Here is a 16,594-nt window from a genome sequence, read left to right as displayed (position 1 = left end):
TGCTGGGAAGCATATTACCCTTTTACTATATAGGATAGAGGCCTGGTGCATGGGTTGGGGCTGACTGGTTTGCCCTGAAGGGTGTCCTGGATCAGGATGGGGGTCCCACTTGGGTGCCTGGCCAGCCTGGGTGAGGGGCTGATGGCTGTTTGCAGCTGGTCATACCCCTTTCAGGGTGGGGGTCCCCATTGGAGTGCCTGGCCAGTCTGGGTGAGGGGCTGAGGGCTGTTTTCAGGCTGGCCGGTGACTGAAGCTCCCAACCTCTCCTTTTTTTCTTTTATTCTTGGATTTATTTACCTTCTATGGCTGTCACTGGAGCTGAGAGCCGGCTTTAGCTCTAAGGCCTGGCTGCAGCTCTGAGGCCTCAGCTGCTGAAAGCAGGTCTCTGGGTTTGTTTGGATCCTATAATTGAAACACTGTTTCAGCCATCTCTGAGATCCCGGCTAGCTGAAAGCAGGTTTCTGGAGTTTTTTTTAGCTTCTATATGTTACTATTTCTTAAACTGCCAACTCAGAGGCCTGCAGCTGCAGGCGTTGAACGTTGGTTTTCTCCCTCACTGAGGCAAGCAAGCCTCATGTTAGTTTCAAGCTGCCTGGCTGCCTGCCTCCATCTTGGCTGACAGTTAATTTGCATATCTCGCTGATTAGCCAATGAAAAGGGTAGCGGTCGTACGCCAATTACCATGTTTCTCTTTTATTAGTGTAGATTGGTAGACTCTGATTTCCAACCCAGGTCTGAGTCCGAGCCACAAAATTATATAATACCTTACCATGTGGCCATGTTTCCCAAACTTCACCATGGCACCCCAAGGTATTGCCACCAACTCTCAGAGGTGCTGCTGGGAACTTTAAATTTTCAAGGGAGATAGAGCAATGCTTGACATCTCTTGGTTGCCTAGTGAAGTACTAGCTTGAGAGAGTTCATGGTTTCAAAATTAGATTGTGCTACATTCCTTTTGATGACCTATCTTTGTGAGTTTTGAGGGTTTCTGTGATAAAATGCAAACACTGCATGAAAATAATTGTGGAACAGGAAATAAGAATAGCAGTGTCCAGTCTGATTCCAAAGTTTTAGAAGTTGTGCAGTGCCCAACTGTAATACACATTCTATAAGTAGTAATTGTGGTTATTTAAGAATGAATTTTTTTTTCGGCTGAGATAGGTTTGTTTTTCAAATGGCTACTAAGAGTAAGTGGAACTGTTGTTCTTTCTTGGCCTAAGGCTGCTCTGAAGGAAAACATACAGAAATACTGAGGGTAACATGACCCTAGAAAGCTTGGGAACCTGTGTTCTAGAGCAGCAGTCACCAACCTTTCGGACCTCACCGACCACGGGTTGGCAACCACTGCTGGATAGTCTAGAGACCATCTTTGCATTTTTAGGGCTAGAAAGAAAGGACTTTCGCATCTATTTTGCCTTTATTTTGCAGGGAAGAAAACCAAGGTGCAGAGATTGATTTCAAGTGTATACAGTTAACTGACCATTGGTGTTATTCAGACTGTTATTTGAAAAATTCACCTAAAAGCTGAAATTATTAGCAAAAAAAAAAAAAAGATTTCTTGTTGATAGTCATCAGACTAGGAAAATGGTGTGCCATCTGAAGGTGCTGTTTTATTCCTTCCCTCCTCCCTCACAGTTTACTTTAGCTCTCCCAATTCTATGCTGTCGGGGCTTCCCCAGCTTCCTCCTGACCTGGACGTGGATGACCAGGTGATATGGACACAAGTAAAAATTAACTTTGTGGGATTACCAACTCTCAAAGCTCCCAAGCATCTTTCCTCTCCTGTAAAGGACATTCTTTTTAAAGAGGAAAATATACTTTTTCATTCTTTAAAGATAGTATCTACATGGTATTGTTTGAGACATTATATTTATCTAGTAACTGTCTATTAAAGTATGTATGGATAATGTATTATCATTCCATAATTTGTACTATGGTTGACTGAGTTATTTGTATAGGGTAAATGGTAAAAAAGTGGAATCATTAGGGTTTTTTGATTGTTCGATTTTTTTTTAAGATTCTATTTTTTTAGAGCAATTTCAGGTTTGATTTCTTTTTTACACTTACTAATAATTTGGGGTGTAACTCTTACACTTAAAATGTCAAGTATGGATATACCTTTTATATTTAACTGGAACGGTGGCTGTAACTTATTATGTTCTCCCTTACTGCTGCTGATTGAATTGTGTGACAATAGTTTTTAGGTGCATTAGATAAAGTAGAAACGTGACTTGGTCATAACTGGAGCCACCACCTGTTGCTTTAAACAAAAGATCTTACCAGATGCATGTGTTGGGAGTTATGTGGGTCAACAGTGGTAGACCATTGGTAGCATTGCTGCAACCAGAACTTGGTTTGGTGGAAGAGAAATTTTGGCTTTCCCACCTTTGATAAAAGAAACATTCTTTAGGCATTTGGTAGATGGAAAGAGGGAAATGTATTTCTTCTCCATCCTTTTTGGTATATCACAAAATTGAGGTACTCAAAAGTTATGGAGGTTTGGAGGGAGGTTGCTGGCATTGTCCCAGAATTGGAGATAACAGGAACAGAAGGATTTTTCTGGCTAATTGGGGCTGGTTAATGCAAATCGACTAACTTGTTTTTTAATTACTAAGAAGTTTGCCTTGAAGTTTCTGTTCAAGTCTCAACTGTTAAGAAAGGCAAGCATTGCCTTGGCTGGTGTGGTTTAGTTGGTTGGATATCATTCTGTGCACTGAAAGGTTGCCCATTTGATTCTGGGTCAGGGCATATGCCTGGGTTGTGAACTGGATCTTTGGTAAGGGGGCATGCAGGAGCCTATCATTGTTGTGCTCTCACATAGGTGGTTCTTTCTCCTTCTTCTCTCTCTAAAAATCAATAGAAATATTTTTAAAAAGGTAAGCACTTATTAGCTACTTTATTTAATATGTGTATTAAGTATCTGCTATATGCAAGTACAATAAACATTGTGGGGATTTTTTTCTTTTTGGTTTTCTTTTTCCTTTTTATTTAATTTATTTGGGTGACAGTGGTTAACAAAATTATACAGGTTTCATGTACACTATTCCACAACACATCTGTACACTGTATTTTGTGCTCACTGCCACAAGTGAAGTCTCCTTCCATAACCATTTATCCCCCATACCCTCCTCCACCTCCTACCATCCCCTGCAATCACCACACTGTTGTACCTGTCCATTAGTTTTTTCTCTTTTTTGCTCAATCACTGCACTTCCCCACAAGCCCCCATCCCAACTGTTATCCTGTTCTCTGTCTTTCTCTGTTTTTCATGTTAGTTCATTTTGTTCATTAGATTCCACATATGAGTAAAATCATATAATACTTGTGTTTCTCTGAATGGCTTATTCATAGTATAATGCGCTCCAAGACCATCCATGCTGTGGCAATGGATAAGATTTCCTTCTTTTTTATGGCCCAGCAGTATTCCCTTGTGTAAATGTACCACAGCTTTTTTTTATCCACTTATCTACTGATGAGCACTTGGGCTGCTTTTAAATCTTGGCTTTGTAAATAACACTGCAATGAACATGGGGGAGGGTGGCATATATTCTTTCCAATTAGTGTTTGGGATTTCTTTGAATATATTCCCAGAAGTGTAATCACTGGGTCATAAGGCAGTTTTATTTTAATTTTTTTAGGTAACAATCTGCATCATAAGGCAAGGCTACGATGGGGACATGGGCAAGTGAGATAGTAATTGGCAATAGGGTAAGAATTGTTGTAACGTTGCTATTATACTGACCTCAAAGGTCTCATCCAAGTGGACTAATTTAAAATCTGATTTGGAGATAGCAGCCCCAGGTCTTGGTGAAAATTAGGTTGGATGAATGATGATGCCATGGATTCAGAGGGGAAAGGATGTATTAATTGAGAGTAGAACTTAAAAGAGTGGCTCAGTGGTTGAGCGTCAACCTATGAACCAGGAGGTCATGGTTTGATTCCCAGTCGGGGCATATGCCTGGGTCTTCTACCAAGATTATTTAATCCTCACAACCACTCTATTACTGTAACTACTTTCACTTTATAAAGAACTTACATCTTAGAGGTAAAGTAACTTGTCTGGTTACACAGCATTAAAGAGTTGGAGGAACATTTGATACTATAATGATAGTTTATAGTGCTGTGGGAATTTAAAACTCGGTAAATCTGGCTTCAAGAGCCCTAGTTCTTGACCACTGGACTGTCCCCTCAGCCATGATCTTATGATTGTACTATGATCCTCAGTACCATGGTCTTGGTCTGAACACTGAGCAATGATCTGAACTCTTAGGCTTCTGAGTCAGATTATAGCATGCTTTTCTACTCATATATGCTATTTTACTTTTAAAAGTTCTAATTATATTATTATGAGCATTATTTTTTTAAAATATATTTTATTGATTTTTTACAGAGAGGAAGGGAGAGGGGAGAGTTAGAAATATTGATGAGAGAGAAACATAGATCAGCTGCCTCCTGCACACTCCCCACTGGGGATGTGCCTGCAACCAAGGTATATGCCCTTGACCGGAATTGAACCCGGGACCCTTGAGTCCGCAGGCCGATGCTCTATCCACTGAGCCAAACTGGTCAGGGTTAGTATGAGCATTATAAAACATTTACTATTATAATGGGATGCTGAGATATGTGTATATTAAGAGTAAAGAAATGCAAATTTATAGATACAATTGAATGCCTTGAACAAGAATCTTTACCTGGCCTAGCCAGTGTTGCTCAGTGGTTGAGCATCAACCTTTGAACCAGGAGGTCACAGTTTGATTCCTGTGGGTTGTGGACTCAATCACCAGTAGGGGACATGCAGGAGGCAGCCAATCAGTGATTCTCATCATTGATGTTTCTGTTTCTCTCTCCTTTCCCTTCTACTCTGAAATCAATAAAAATATATATTTTTAAAAAAGAATCTCTTTGGTTCATCATTGCTTAGGACCGTAATGTTCCTCAGACTTGGAAATAATTCTTTTGAATCTTTTTGAAGTAAGACCTCATCTCCTATACTGTAAAGTTTTGTGCAGTAGGTCATCAAAGGTCTCCAGGGTTCGTTCCCCTACTGTTATGAATTCCATTTACCCTAAGTAAAGAAGTGGCCTTGTTTTTTCCTTTTAGCTTTGTGTTTTTCAACCTTTAGTATACTCAGGTAATTTAATCAGTTAAATTCTGGCTACACATTAGAATGACCTTAGGGAATCCTTTTGAAAAATACTGATGCCTTGGCCTTGTCATAATCCATAAAATCAGAATATTTGGAGATTGGGGCCCTGGCATCAGAAATTCTTTTTTTTTCTTTCACGCTTTTAAGGCCAATGATCCATGATGGGTTTTAGATCTTGCTGAAAGCAGCCATAGTCATTGACTGCACAAAGCCCTCAAAAGCCATGATCCGCTCCTCCAGTGCATCTGTTTCAACTATCTTCTACTATACACTGCATTTGAAGTTTTTAAATTCCATACCCCACAGGAACCAGTTTAGAAGAGCCCCAGTCCAAGCTGTCTGCTTGAATGCTCCTGACACAATGCTCTACTTTTGCCATGTCTGACTTGTCATCCCAAAGTTTCACATCTAATAAGATGGAAGACTTGGCAAAGAGAAGCTTTTTTGGCTTTCTTTGATTCATACTGTGCAAGGTGTTCTTCCCTTAGGCTCTTCACTTGTTTGCTTTGCTCTTCCTCATCAGATCCAAAGAGATCACTGTCATAATTGTTTTTACTATCTGTATCTCCACTTCCTGTGGTATCTTCCACATTAGCAGGGCCATATTTGCTCAGAGCTTTCTTTACTCCTGACAGGCTGGCCTTTTCCTTTTCATAAGACTTGATGTGATGATTATACCAATGTGGGGGATGATACAAGTAGGTGTTGGGCTGGAGACTGCTTCAAATACTGCAGTATCTGTGATGGCACACACCCCTCGCTGTAGCTCTTGTCCCCCAGGTAGTCGTTGAGCACCTGGAGGTTGGTGGAACTTCTCAGGTCTCCAAAACCCGTAGTGTAGACTGACCTGGGAAGGTGGGGGCAGTAAAGGAAAGAGGAGTGCAGTCAGTCTTGACAAGCACCAAGAGGGGAAAAAAAGGGCATCGGCAATTCTGATGTGTAGCTAGGAATGTCTGTTGTCACCTGGTACTTTACTTCAAATTTTGTCTTTTTTTTTTAAATTTATTTTTATTTTTATTTTTTTTAAAATATATTTTATTGATTTTTTACAGAGAGGACAGGAGAGAGATAGAGAGTTAGAAACATCGATGAGAGAGAAACATCGATCAGCTGCCTCCTGCACATCTCCTACTGGAGATGTGCCCGCAACCCAGGTACATGCCCTTGACCGGAATCGAACCTGGGACCTTTCAGTCCGCAGGCCAACGCTCTATCCACTGAGCCAAACCGGTTTCGGCTCAAATTTTGTCTTAAAGTCTACTTTGTCTTAGTGTTACTGTAGCCACTCCAGTTGTCTTTTGGTTACTGCTTTTCATGGTATATCTTTTTCCATCCTTTTAACTTCCTTGTGTCTTTAATTCTAAAGTGTGTCTCTTGTAAACAGCGTATATTTGTATCATGTTTACATGGTCATATTTGCATGAATCTAGTTATGTAAAAAATGATATAGAAGTGTAATTGCTTTGGAAACAGAAAAGAGCAAGTATCTAACTTTTTTCCAGGACATAACAAACCATCACTGTAGTCATTATGGAAATTTGAATGGTTGATAGGAGATGGAAAAGCATTCCAGGTAGGGAACAGCATGGGAAAAGTCATAGAAGTGTGAAATATTCCGTATTGTCCAGGCAATTGTTAACTTTAGGCATTATGTTTCTAAAAGATTTATGGTTGAGGAACTTCACACCATGTGAGAAAATTAGATTGGGACACATGAGTTATAAATACCTTGAAGTCTTTTCTTTTTTTAAAATGTTTTTACTGACCTTGGAAAGAGAGGAAAGGAAAGGGAGGGAGGGAGAGAGGGGGATTAAAATCCTCACCCAAGGACATGTTCCCTTCTTTTTTTATTTGAGAGAGAGAGAGAGAGAGAGAGAGAGAGAGAGAGAGAGAGAGAGAGAGAAACATCAATCCAGTGCCTCCTGCATGCTCCCTACTGGGGATTGAGCCTGCAACTTGAGCATGTGTCCCCACCTCAGGACCTCTTGGTTCTTGGGTCAGTGCTCAACCAATGAGCCACACCAGTCGGGCCTGAAATTTTTATTTCTGATACTAAAATTTTTTGAGTTGTTGGAAAAGCAGAATGGGCAGCTTGAGGATAGGGAAATCAGCTAGAGGTTGTTATAATATTACTAGAGACCTCTTGCAGTCCAGGACCCCTGGAATTTGTGGCCATTTCTTCTTTTCACAATAAAATGATCTATTAACTCCTCACTCTCTAAGTCAGAAACTTAGAAATCATACTAAACTCTTCTTACTCAAAGACCCTTCACATCAATTCTACCTACAAAATCTCAGATTTAGCCTTTCTTCTCACTCCCCACAGCCTTTGCCCCAATTCATATCTCACCAGTCTATATATATAAAAATCTAAGCAACCAAACGACCGAATGACAGAATGACCAGTAGCTATGACACACACTGACCACTAGGAGACAGATGCTCAATGCATAGGATCGGGCTCCCTCCTGTCTGGATTGGACTTGTGGTAGTTGGACTCCCTCCTGTCTGGATCAAACCTGCGGGGATAGGGCTGAAACCGGCTATCTGACATCCTCTAGGGCTTATGGAGAATGGGTGTGATTTCCTATTTTTAAAAATTCAGGATTCTAATGAACATTTACAAGCACTATTTGAAGAACTAGCTGTGTTAAGTTTATAGCTCACTAAAAGCTTACTTTAAATAAACAGGCTAAGGCAAATCTAAACTTATATTACCGCTTTTTTGTTTTTGTGAATTATTTAAGTTGCTATACATATGTAAAATGTATATTTAACATTTTGTTAAGGGCAATTTTTAGAGTACATTATTCATGTACTTAAGGTAATTAACTTTATTAAACTATGTTGGCATTGGTGTTTAATTGTATTCTTTCATAAGTAAAGCTTTTTTAACTGAGGTATTTTTTAAAATTTTCTTATAATTTTAGAGATTGCTGTGTTCTTCTGGTTAAAGATTTGGTAGTTTGTTGAATATTCTTTTTGTTTCCCCTGTCCCTACAAAGAAATGGAACTTTAAATTGAAATGCCATTCTCAATTGAGAACAGATAGGTAAAATATATTGTGTGGATTGAGTACCTTATATAGATGGGAAGTACATTAGTAAGTGTGTGTTGTTTGCGTAGGTTGATTGCTAAATAATTCTTGACTAATTTGAAAGATTCTTTATCAGAAATATTTGAGTTGAATTCCATATTCAGGGATGACTTTCTCCAACTGATATACATGGTATTAGACACTATGTGGTAACTCAAACCTGTAATGTTACTTGAGTTATAATTAAAGCCTGGTCTCAGGCCATTTAATTAGTGAAGTCCATGTCTTGAAAGACAAAATGTTAGCACTTAAAGAAATTATATATATTTCTTAAGCTAGAATTATCAATAATGTAAATAATCTGTCTATAAGGAAATTAATATTGGGAGATTTTCTCTAAGGTTGATACTAGAGCACAGTAAATTGCTTTAATAACTATAATTTACACAAAGCAATATAAGAATCTTAATAGGCTCCCTCCCTGACCCTGCTTCTCAGTCCCACACTCAACCTGCCATATATTTTTTTTTAAATATATATTTTATTGATTTTTTAAAGAGAGGAAGGGAGAGAGATAGAGAGTTAGAAACATCGATGACAGAGAAACATCGATCAGCTGCCTCCTGCACATCTCCTACTGGGGATATGCCCGCAACCCAGGTACATGCCCTTGACCGGAATCGAACCCGGGACCCTTCAGTCCGCAGGCCGACGCTCTATCCACTGAGCCAAACCGGTTTTGGCGCAACCTGCCATATATTAACTACCTGGGATTTTAGGTCCATTTTGTCCTTCATTTATTTGTATGTTCTTCAACAATGATTTAAATTAAACTATGTTTTAACGTTTATTTGCTCACCATTGTTTTTGATTCCCACATTTTCTCTTAGATTAATTCTTTTGCTATATTACATTCTTTTTTCAAACAGGATTTCTAAGTGGTGAACTTTGAGTTCTTGCATGTCTGAAAATATATTTATTTTGCCCCCTTTTCTGAGTGCCCATTTAGATTGAATACAGTTTTCCAGTGTTCAAATAACTCCCCCCCAGAACTTTGACAATATTGCTCTTTTATCTTCTAGCATCCACTGTTGCTGATGAGAAATCTGTCAATCTGATTCTTGTTCCTTTGTAAGTGAGTTTCTTTTCTTTCCTGAAAGATTTTCATGGCTTTTTTTTAAATCCCTGCAGTTCTGAACTTTTTTAGGATGTTCCTTTTCTTTCAATATCCTTGCTTTTGCTTTTACAAATTACAGATTTATTAAAGTCCTCTGGGTGTTACTGCTGTTCTGATTCTTTTCCTCCATTCCCACAGGCAACCACTGTCCTCCATTTTGGAGTTTATTATTCCCACGAACAGTTTTATACTAAGAGTATATATTTATGTATCCATAAATGATACATGGTATGGGCTTACATGCTTTAAAACTTTATATGTAAATGGTATAATACTGTACTCATTCCTCTACAACATCCTTTCCCCCCCTTAAACACTGTTTTTGAAATATACTCCTGTTGGTGCATGTTATTTTAGTTCTTTACTTTAACTATATAGTATCCTATTACATGAAAATACTGTAACTTTTTTAAAAGTTGAATACTTAGGTTTATTTTGTTTATTTTTGTGCTGTTAAGAGAAATGCTGTAATGACCTTTCTAGTGGTTTTGCCTAGAGGTGGAATTGCTGAGCTGAAGGTATATATTAGCCTTAGTATAGCCAGATTGCTCTTGGCTTTATCAGTTTATACACTGCCAGCAGTGATGAGGGTTCCCATTTATCTAGATAGTCAACACTTGGTATAATTAGACTTTTAAGTTTTTTTTTTTTAAATATATTTTATTGATTTTTTACAGAGAGGAAGGGAGAGAGATAGAGAGTCAGAAACATTGATCAGCCGCCTCCTGCACATCCCCCACTGGGGACGTGCCCGCAACCCAGGCACATGCCCTTGACCGGAATCGAACCTGGGACCTTTCAGTCCGCAGGCCGACGCTCTATCCACTGAGCCAAACCGGTTTTGGTGACTTTTAAGTTTTTGATAATGTGGTTATGAATTAGTTTCTTATTGTTACTATGATAAGGTTGAACATTTTTTCATGTTTTTCCAGCCATTCAGTTTTCCCTTCTGTGAATCATCTTTTTATAACAGCCTTTCCCATTTTCTTTGTGGTTATCTGTTTTCATTGTTTGTAGAAGTTCTTTATTTTGATGTTAGTTCTTTGTCATTTTTATTTGCAATGTAAATATCTCAATATTGCTTACCATTTTTACTATTTTTATAGTATTTCCTGTTGACCCAAGCTTTAAAATGTCAGTGTGGTATAATTGTCAATCATTCATTCATTCATTCATTCATTTACTTACTTACTTACAATTACACTTTATGCTGTTTAGAAAAAAACCCTTTTTATGATTCTGAAGACTCTCATCTGTATTTTCTTCTAAAAGTTTTGTTTTTCAAGTTATAGCCTTAAACCTGCTGGAATTTAATTTTGGGTAATGTGTGAGGTTTTTTCCCCCTTCACTAATTTGTAACGCCGCCCCTCATATACCAATTTCCATGTATGTGTGGGCCTGTTTCTAGGCTCTATTTGTTACATTGATGTTTTCTTAACCACATGGTTTTATTTACTATAGCTTTAATTTAAGTCATTCTAACTGATAAGGCAAGTTCTACCTTGGGTTTTTTTTTGTGTTTGTTTTTTTTTTGAAAAGCTTTTGGTTATTTCCTGCCTCATTAGAATTTTAGAATCACTATATCAAATTTTACAAAAATTCTTGGTTGGCTTTTATTCTGACACCAACTGCAATACCATTCAATTTTGACTCTAGCCACCTGAAACTAGAGTCAGATTCCACAGGTGGAAAGGTACAGTCACCAATAAGACAGCCCCCATGTCAGATGCCAGCTATAAGTTCCCGTGACTCCCTTCAGGTTTGATAATTTGTTAAAACTACCCACAGAACACAATAAAGTGCTGTTTTTACGATTATGGCTTTATTTAAAGCAGGGGTCCTCAAACTACGGCCCACTGGCCACATGCAAATACAAATATTGTATTTGTTCCCGTTTTGTGTTTTTACTTCAACATAAGATATGTGCAGTGTGCATAGGAATTTGTTCATAGTTTTTTTAAAAACTATAGTCCGGCCCTCCAACGGTCTGAGGGACAGTGAACTGGCTACCCTGTTTAAAAAGTTGGAGGACCCTTGATTTAAAGGATACAAATTAGGACCAGCCAAATGAAGAGACATATAGGGCAAAATCTGGGAAGGTCTCAGCAGAGGGCTTCCATGCTCTCTCCCTATGGAATCAGGTGCATCACCCTCCCAGCACATCAATGTATTCACCAGTCTGGAACCTCCAGTGACCTTTGGTTGTAGCGGAGTTTTTAGTGGAGTTTTGGCCATGTGATTGAACTCAACCTCCTGTCCCTTTCCCCTCCACAGAAGTGGGGCTGATATCATGTGGCTCAAAACCCCAACTTATTGGTCTTTCTGGCATGACTAGTCCCTGTTCTTGAACCCTTACATTTTTCTGGGATAAATCCCACTGGGTCATTTTATGTAATTTCTTTAGTATGTAGCTGGATTCAGTTTGCTTGTAGTTTGTTCAAGATTTTTGTGTCTATATTCATAAAGGATATTTATCTATAGTTTTCTTGTGATTTCTTTGTCTGTTTTGGTATCAGGGTAATGCTGGCCTCCTAGAGTGAGTTGGGAAGTATTGCATCCTTTTCTGTGTTTTGGAGGCGTTTGAGGATTGGTGTTAATTCTTCTATAAATATTTGGTAGCATTAACCGGTGAAGCCATCTGGTCCTGGGCTATTCTTTAGGGTAAGTTTTTTGATTACTGACTTAATCTTTTTATTTGAATACCTTCTGGGTATTCAGATTCTGTATTTCTTGAGTAACTTTTGGTAGTTTCTAGGAATTTGTCTGTTTCATTTAGGTTATCTAATATGTCGGCATTCATTTGTAAATAGTATTTTCTTACTAATTCTTTTATTTCTGTAAGGTCATTAGAATATTCCTTTTATTCCTGACAAGTAATTTGAGTCTTTTTTCTATTTTTCTGCATTAATCAAGCTAAAGGTTTGTCACTTCTGTTCTTCTTTTTAAACAACCAACTTTTGGTTTCAGTGAGTATGATTTTATTTATATTAAATTTCCAAATTAGGCAAATCCATAGAGACAGAAAGTAGATTAGTGGTTGACATGGATTGAGGTGGGGAAATTGGAAGGAATAAGATTTATTTCTGGGTTGATGAAAATATATCATAATTAGGGTTGATGGTTGCACAATACTGTAAATATACTAAAACCCATTGAATTGTAAATGCTTAAAATGGTGGGTTTTATGTTATGTAACTTTTATTTCAGTAACATTTTTTCCCCCAAGAGTTAATGTCTATAATAGATCTATTTCTGGATCCTACATTCTGTTTCAGTGGTCTGTTTGTGTATCTTGAGGCCAGTTCTCGTTGCCTTGACTTAAACTCTAGCTTTGTAATAAGTCTTTAAGTCAGATAATTTAAGTCCTTCCACTTTATTCTTTTTAAAGGGTGTTTTAGCCCTGACCGATTTGGCTCAGTGGATAGAGCAACGGCCTGTGGACTGAAAGGTCCCAGGTTCGATTCCAGTCAAGGGCATGTACCTTGGTTGTGGGCTCATCCCCAATGGGGGGTGTGAGGGAGGCAGCTGGTCGATGTTTCTCTCTCATTGATGTTTCTAACTCTCTATCCCTCTCTGTAAAAAAATCAATAAAATATATTTTAAAAAAATAAAGGGTGTTTTAGTTATCATAGCTTCTTTGCATTTCCATATGAATTTTAGACTAAGCTTACAAATTTTTACATAAAAGTTTCCTGGAACTTTTATTGGGATTATGGTGAATCTGCAGATGAATTTGGGGAAAATTGACACCTTAAGATATTGAGTCTTCTGATACATGAGCCTGGTACATTGCTCCATTTATTTAGGTTTTATTCAGTTTTTGTTAGTGTTTTGCAGTTTTCACTGTATAGGTCTACATCTCCTGTCACATTTATTCCTGAGTATTTTATGTTCCTTCCTCTTTGCCTCTTTACCTAGATAGCAGCTGGGGCAATTGTAGGGTTGATCTTTGTTTCTCATCTTTCATATATCACTGTTCACTCTCTTTTGTTGCCTCTTGTATAATGTCTTAATTGCCATTGTTTCATATATTTTGTTTCATGTTGTTTCAGGCAGGTAAGGTAAATATAGTCCCTGTTACTCCATATTTACTAGAGACATAAGCCCATTACTTTTTTCACTGTCATTTTAAGGGGTTTGGGCAGCAAGGTCAGCCTACCATCTTGATGTAATGTATCTCTGTCATTCTACTTTTAGAGAATTAAAATTATGGGTCCCTTTTATTGCCCACCTTCTGTATGCTAAATCTTCTCTATGTCTTATGAATAAAACTTTAATGGAACTTACATTCTAGTGGTCTCCAACATTGCATGGTGAACGTAATGTCTGTTTACATGAAATAGGAAATATATGCTTTCCTTAAGAGTTCATTGGCTTGAATGAATCACAACCAAGCCATTTAAAATATGTTAAAACTAGAGGCCTGGTGCATGGATTCGTGTACCAGTGGGGCCCCTTGGTCTGGCCTTTGTCCTCTGACAATCCAGGACCCCTCGGGGGATGTCAGAGAGCCAGTTTTGGTCCAATCCCCGCAGGCCAGGCCAAGGGATGCCACCGACCTGGGAGGGACCCACATCTAACCATATAACTCATCTGTTCCCACTACTGTTTACCCAGGAGAAACAAAAATGTATGTATTTGCTCACAAAGTTCATAGCCTTTCTTAAACTAGAAATAACCCAAACGTTCACCAGATGATTGGATGAACATATATATTTATACAATGGGTTTACTTGTCACATTAAGAAGAAGTGAACTGCTGGTAAATGCAAAACATGAGTAGATCTCAAAACATTATGCTGAGTGAAAAAATCCAGACAAAATGAGTGTGTGCAGTATGATTCTATTTATATGAAACTCTAGAAAAGATGAATCTATAGGGACATATTTGTGGTTCTTAAGGCTGGGAATGGGTTAACTGAGAAGGGTGTTACAAGTTAATGGTCTGTTCTGTTTTGCTTATATTTTACTTACCTTAGTCTATTCTCTTGTCATGTTAGGAAGCTTACTCATAAAAGCCAGTGTATGGCTGGCTACTTGTGAGTTGATAGCAAGGGTATAGTTGATTGGGTGGCATAAATGCACGTTTTGTTTTGTGGTTTTAGAACTTTGTTGTGTTTCTATCTGGTTTCTTAAATATGAGTAAAAAATGTGTATTATTGTTTATGGGTTAGGAGAAATTCGTTTTTATGAAAAACTATTTTTTGAAGTCCAAGTTCATTCATTGAATAAGTCTCAGATGTATATGGGATAGACACTGTCCTCGGTGCTGAAGATACAGGCCTGTTTAATGTGTGATAGAGGTGATCAAACAGGCATATATGATAGTGTTTTGGGACACTCAGCAGGGGCACTTAATACTGATAATGTAAAAGAATGATATGAAAGAATAATAAAAGAATTATTTCCTAAGGTGAAACAACCAAACAACTCAGAATGTGTAAAAGTGGGTTTAGGATAGGGGGAACTGCACATACTAAGGTTGAAGTTGTGAATAAACAGCATGGCATGTTTGGGAATTCCAAGAAGTTCAATCTGGTGGATTTGTTGAGCCATTAAATCAAAACTAGAAACTCATTATTCTGGACTTTTTGTTATATAAGAAAAAGTAACCCCTTATTTGTGAAGCTACTCTGGTAAGGTTTTCTGTTATTTGAACATATCCATAACCAGCACAGTGAGACAACATATTTAAATTGAAGCAAAGGGATGGATGAGATAATTTAGAAACAGAAGAAATGAAGTCCCAAAAGAGAACCACCTTTCAAAGGGAAGGCATAAGGTCTGCAAAGGAATTTTATTTTATTTATTTATTTTTTAAATATATTTTTATTGATTTTAGAGAAGGGAGAGGGAGAGAGAGATGGAAACATCAATGATGAGAGAACCATTGATTGGCTGTTTCCTGCACGCCTGCTACTGGGGATTGAACCCACAACCCAGGCATGTGCCCCTGACTGGAATCGAACACGGGACCCCTCAGTCCACAGGCCGACGCTCTATCCACTGAGTCAAACCAGCTAGGGCTGCAGGAATCTTAGAAGGGATGAGGAAATAAAATAAATCAGAAAAGTGGTGTCACAGGATGACTTGGTTTTAAGGAAGAAGTGGTCCCAGTGTCACATGCTGCTAAATTAAGACAAAGACTAAAACATTCATCTACACTAATAAAAGAGAAAGACCCTACCTTCATGATCATACCACCAGCGAATCAGGAGTGAGTATGCAAATTAACCCAACAAAGATGGCAGGTTAATTTGCATACACAGGCGCCCAGCGGCCGGGGGTGGGGTGAGACACAGGCGTTCCGTAGCGCCCCAGCCGCTCCAGGCCTCTGGGCAGTGTGGGAAGGTGGAAAAGTGGAACGAAGGCAGAAAGGTGGCTCTGACCGGAGCAAAGGCAGTGCTGGCGGCCAGAGGAAGGAAGGCCCATTCTTGCACGAATCTTCGTGCATCGGGCCTCTAGTTTAATATAATTAATGAAAGTCAGATTTGGTGAGTCTGGAACAAGTGGGTGACAAAATGGAGACTGAGTGTACAGAAATCCTTTCAGAAGGGGAAGAGAGGAATGTATGTTAGCTCAGTGGGGGGAGTGGGGGACCTTTTGCATGATAGTCCCAAGTTAATTTTCAAAACACCACAAGTACCTTCCTTATCTTACTTGTATTGTTGTTGTTTGGGGCCAGCAGTAGTTTAAAAAATCCATTGAAAGTAATATGTATGTGAAAATATTTTTAAATTTCACTTTTGTGGTTTGTCAAGGGACTCAGTCTTAAGCAAACCACTCTTTCTAGGAACATTTGTTTTTTTCTTTAAAATGCAGAAGATTTAGGCAACAGTTATCTTACTTTATTTTTTATTTTAAATCCTCACCGGAGGATATGTTTTTATTGATTTTAGAGAGATGAAGGGAGAGAGAGAAATAGAAATATCAGTTGGTTGACTCTTTTGCATGCCCTGACCAAGAATCATGCCCTGACTAGGAATTGAACCTGCAACCTTTTGGTGTATGTTATGACACTCCAACCAACTATGCCACCCAGCCAGGGCATCTTATTTTCAATTAGATTAGATGAGAATTTATGAACATAGGAATAAGTATTGAGATGATGATGCTTCTCCCAAAAATGAAGCAGAAAGGGGTGGGGAAGTTTTTCAACATAACTGAACAATCTCAATGGAATACTTTCAGTTATCTTAATAAAAAAATTATCTTAATCAAATATAAGATCTCA

General features: G+C 38.3%; 1 protein-coding gene and 1 pseudogene across 7 annotated transcripts in view; one reads left to right on the top strand and one right to left on the bottom strand.

Moving 5' to 3' along the window:
* Positions 1-5,169: 5,169 nt before the first annotated feature.
* On the bottom strand, positions 5,170-6,016 carry LOC102759327 (annotated as a pseudogene).
* A 2,093-nt stretch (positions 6,017-8,109) lies between these two features.
* Positions 8,110-16,594, top strand: part of RSF1 (remodeling and spacing factor 1) — a 106,199-nt gene continuing 97,714 nt past the window's right edge. For 3 of the 7 annotated variants that reach the window (XM_015569660.1, XM_015569662.1, XM_015569655.1), the window contains exons 1-3: positions 8,110-8,198; positions 9,266-9,314; positions 11,877-12,021. The gene's annotated coding sequence lies outside the window, so the exon portion shown is untranslated. Of the gene's footprint in view, positions 8,199-9,265; positions 9,315-9,860; positions 9,879-11,876; positions 12,022-16,594 lie in introns of those variants that run through there. The other 4 variants (XM_015569665.1, XM_015569658.1, XM_015569661.1 and 1 more) reach the window with 4 other exon arrangements.

This window comes from Myotis davidii, unplaced genomic scaffold (genome assembly GCF_000327345.1).
Source record: "Myotis davidii unplaced genomic scaffold, ASM32734v1 scaffold646, whole genome shotgun sequence".
Taxonomy (NCBI): Eukaryota; Metazoa; Chordata; class Mammalia; order Chiroptera; family Vespertilionidae; genus Myotis; species Myotis davidii.
Note: the sequence above shows the minus strand (reverse complement) of the source record. Positions and strands in the feature narration are given on the sequence as shown.